Here is a 4913-nt window from a genome sequence, read left to right as displayed (position 1 = left end):
TGTGTGATTGTGTGTTTGTTTAGTGTGGGTTCCGAAAATTGAACTATTATTATACGGAAAACATCAAATATGACAGTCACCCTTTTTACTTGACAATCCCATAGAGCGGGTATCGATATGCTCTTGTGGATTTTAGCGAGTAAATAGGTTTCTTGTCATACGACGATGTACTTCAAAATTAATGAGGAATTCTCGCATCGTAAATTCACTCATGAGGTAAGCGTCCGAGTATTCTTTCATTTTATGTCGTTAAACAAATAATCATTTTTTTGAATTACCTAAAGAAACTGCGCTTGATCTTTACCTTTATTTTCGCTTAATCCGTACAATTAGTTCCGTTAATAAATTTATACTTATTAATAGTTGTGAATTTTATAACTACTTACCGGCTGACGTATTACCGATGATGGTAACTATGTTACCGATATCGCGCGCCTTGTTTGTTCACGACCAGGGTCAATCGTCACGCTTGCACCCGTCGCTCTCGCATCTGAGCGCGCGCTATTCTCGCGCTCTGATTGGTCAATGTTTTTCATTAATAATTCAAAAACTAAGCTTTAACCAACATTTTGGTAAAGGAAAAAGTTGTTCAGAATCACCCCAGCTACCACCCCCTAAAATTATGCCCACCAGTAGCCGAACACCCTGTATATTATTATCATGTGTTTAGTGTCTTTGCGTATCATGTGTTTTAATGTCAAGAGCTCACGTAGTGATAGAGTTTTCTCTCTTTCAAACTTTGTAAGTTTGTTTAAAACTTTCGTTAATGATCCTTCCGCAGGTTCACCTACGGAAACCTTGTTACGACTTTTACTTCCTCTAAATAATCAAGTTTGGTCATCTTTCCGGTAACATCGGCAATGCCTAGACATTGCCGCGCACCAGTCCGAAGACCTCACTAAATCATTCAATCGGTAGTAGCGACGGGCGGTGTGTACAAAGGGCAGGGACGTAATCAACGCGAGCTTATGACTCGCGTTTACTGGGAATTCCTCGTTCATGGGGAATAATTTCAAGCCCCAATCCCTAGCACGAAGGAGGTTCAGCGGGTTACCCGGACCTTTCGGCCAGGGAAAACACGTTGATTCCTTCAGTGTAGCGTGCGTGCGGCCCAGAACATCTAAGGGCATCACAGACCTGTTATTGCTCAATCTCGTGCGACTAGAAGCCGCTTGTCCCTCTAAGAAGATTTGTTTGTACGTTGGTAGTAAAAACCACACCGACCGAAGCCGGGGGCCTTCGAGATACCATAATTTACGTCTATTTAACAGGCTAGAGTCTCGTTCGTTATCGGAATTAACCAGACAAATCGCTCCACCAACTAAGAACGGCCATACACCACCACCCACCGAATCAAGAAAAAGCTATCAATCTGTCAATCCTTCCGGTGTCCGGGCCTGGTGAGGTTTCCCGTGTTGAGTCAAATTAAACCGCAGGCTCCACTCCTGGTGGTGCCCTTCCGTCAATTCCTTTAAGTTTCAGCTTTGCAACCATACTTCTCCCGGAACCCAAAAGCTTTGGTTTCCCGGAAGCTGCCCGCCGAGTCATCGGAGGAACTTCGGCGGATCGCTAGCTGGCATCGTTAATGGTTAGAACTAGGGCGGTATCTGATCGCCTTCGAACCTCTAACTTTCGTTCTTGATTAATGAAAACATTTTTGGCAAATGCTTTCGCTTCTGTCCGTCTTGTGACGATCCAAGAATTTCACCTCTAACGTCGCAATACGAATGCCCCCATCTGTCCGTAGAAGACCGTACGATCAGCACAAAGTTATTCAGAGTCATCATAGCCGCCGATGGGAAGACGGACGAACCGTCCGCCGCATCGATTGGTTTTGATCTAATAAAAGCATTCCTCCCATCTCTGGGTGGAATTCTGGTTTGCATGCATTAGCTCTAGAATTACCACAGTTATCCAAGTAAATTGTTGTACGATCTAAGAAACCAAAACTGATTTAATGAGCCATTCGCGGTTTCACCTTAATTCGGTATGTACTTAGACATGCATGGCTTAATCTTTGAGACAAGCATATGACTACTGGCAGGATCAACCAGGGAGCTTAAAGAATTATTTCATTTTCTTAAGCCAATTTTATTTAACATTAAAATTGGGTCTTTCTACGTTCGACGGCGCCTTTACAATTTAACAACGACCGATCGACGTTAAGACTCACAATTCTCCTCCTCCTTTTCTCTCTCTCTCTCTCGTTTCGATTTTATTACGAATCCTCCACAACCTCAATGCCGGAGATTCGAAGAAACGCATATCGACGTAGTAATGCCGAAGAATAATATTCTCCGGTTCAAAAAAGTTTTGAAAGCACGTACACACCGCTTTCACGCCGTTCGTCGAAACGTAAGAAGCGCGTAAACCGCACACGCTCGGAACGAATTAATCGATCCCCATTCGGTGTAAGCGCGTAACAAGCACGCTGGACGTTGTGTTCGTTTATTTCAGTTTTTCAGCTTAAACGTTCCCTTTTCTTTTATGATTATTTTTGTACAACTTTTTGTACACGAACCAATTTGCAGCTCTCTTTTTGCCCGTTTCCTTTTCTGGTTCGTAATATTATTTATATTACGTGAAGTTATATAAGTCTTTGATATACAATATTTCGTTTAACGACACAACACCGAAATAGCGCGTATAGCGGAGCACGCTGGACAATACGCTAATGGCGCGTACAGCGGACATGCTGTTCGTCGAAACGAATCGAAACCGTGTCGATATAAACGTTTCGTTCCTCCACGGGGGTCTCTTTCTCTTATTTTGTATCGATAAAGCGCGTAAAAAAATGCAAATCCTTTCGTGCCAGAAAGATTTCTCGTTGAAAAGTTTTAGAAGCACGTAACACCCGCTTTCACGCTTTGCATCGAAACGGTATAAGCACGTAAACCACACACGCTCGTATTGAACCTCCACAATATCGGTGTTCTTTCGCCTTTTTCATAAATACCATTTTTTTGTGATGAACCAATATCGGCTTAAACGTTCCCTTTTTTTATTTGGTTCTTCTCTCATGTGTTTTTCAGTCATATTAAATTTTTGTTCCTCCAAACTCTCTCTATTCTCTCCTTTCAACTCTCTTTGGTATTTTATTTAAGACACACCGATAAAGGTTAGCGCGTACAGTGGCGTGCTGAACGTACCGTGATAGCTGTTCGAAAAAAACAAATCGGAGCAAGCACGTACACAGAGAATTTTAGCTCGCGCTGGGCACATCGATTCTTACAAATCCACCCAAATTTTTATTTTCTCTCTCTCAAAATTTCGTGTCATAGTTACGATACACCGTAATAATATTTTTTGTACGTATAAGCGAAAACTCGATGTAATATCGAGAAATCACCCGTACCGAAAACTCTTCACTTTGGAAGAAGTTTCCATTTCAGAAACCGTTTTTACGAGTCATAGTTACATATTATTTCGTTTCAATATCTCTGCGCTGTACGTATAGTGAAGCATTTATTTAATATTTTACTTCATCGTACCGAAAAACTCTCCGCGAAGAAGAAGTTTTCTCGCGCATCGAGAAAATATTTAGGCGTTCGAGACGCACAAAACATTAAGGGGACGTAATATCATTTCTGAATTTCGGAATAAATATTCCGTTTCAAAATTTTTTAGCCTCTCGACTGAAGGCGTTGTAACGAACAAGTTCGTTCAACACCACTATCTAATTCATTTTTAAAATAAATTTTATAAAACCTTTTTTGGCCCGTTTTAGAACGGTCGGTTTTTTTCTATCCCTTTTTATTTTTAGTAGCCTGTGCCGCTTGAGTCAGTACAACGTACACACCAAAGTGCATACGAGTCACCAGCCTCATGTTAAAGGTTCGTCGCATATGTGCCATTTGGTCTTAGACGCCGACACGCGACAATGCAGTGTGGAGAAAATCCTGCATCGATACCGAGAACACGAACAGTCGAGGCAACACGAAGTTACGCACGAGGAGCGGTGGACTAGTTCTCAACCGAGGTCATAGAATAGCCACGCGCCCGACTCTGTTCCGTCTGGTACGATCGGACCGAACGTCTCCTTATAGGTACCGAACGGCCGGCCGGATGGTCGGCGACGCCGGCCGTTACGCACGGGCGCTTACGATGCTAACGCGCGATCCGAACGTGCCAATTCGAAAGTGCGGTAAAACAGCGCGAAAAAATCGATTTTTCAAAAAGTTGTCAAACACGCTAAAAAGTATACGGACGATGTTTTAACAATTATTTTACGAAATTTAATGACAAAATTAATCGAAAAAAAATTTTCGATTAAAAACGAATTTCTAACGTAATAAACGAGTAACAAACAACAATATACGTCCAAATAACATACAAGAATCGAGAAAATATTTATATTTTTTCAAAAAATTGAGCAAAAATCTCTCCGCATAGTCGGTTCGGTGCCGAGTCCGTGTGACGTCGGGCCTCCGACGTTGACATAGAATATAAGACACGTATGTAGCCATAGAATATAAGATATGAATGTAACCATAGAGTGTAAGACATGTATGTAACCTTAGCCGTAAGACATTATTCACGCCATGTTTAACCATAGTTAATCATATAGAGATAGGGAACAATATGTAAGCAAGTAGCGTAGGAACCGCTCGACATTCCTTTCCCACAAGATAAGTCCTTTCCTCGAACTCAATCCCATAAACATCCTCCCGATAATCCAACTCATAAACATCCTCTAAATTAATCATGATACCCTTATCGACAACAGACCATAACATCCTCTCACGACAACTCCTACATCTCGTCTTACAAACATCCTTCAAGATAAACTAATCAGAATATCCTTATCGACACCTAGCCATAACATCCTCTTACATCAGCCAGAACCTTCTAGAATGATTTCCTTTGTCCTCAACCACTATAAAACCCAGCTCATTCCTTATCACCCAGAGTCA

Source organism: Megachile rotundata, chromosome 13 (assembly GCF_050947335.1).
Source record: "Megachile rotundata isolate GNS110a chromosome 13, iyMegRotu1, whole genome shotgun sequence".
In the NCBI taxonomy this organism is placed as follows: Eukaryota; Metazoa; Arthropoda; class Insecta; order Hymenoptera; family Megachilidae; genus Megachile; species Megachile rotundata.
This window is presented reverse-complemented; position numbering follows the sequence as displayed.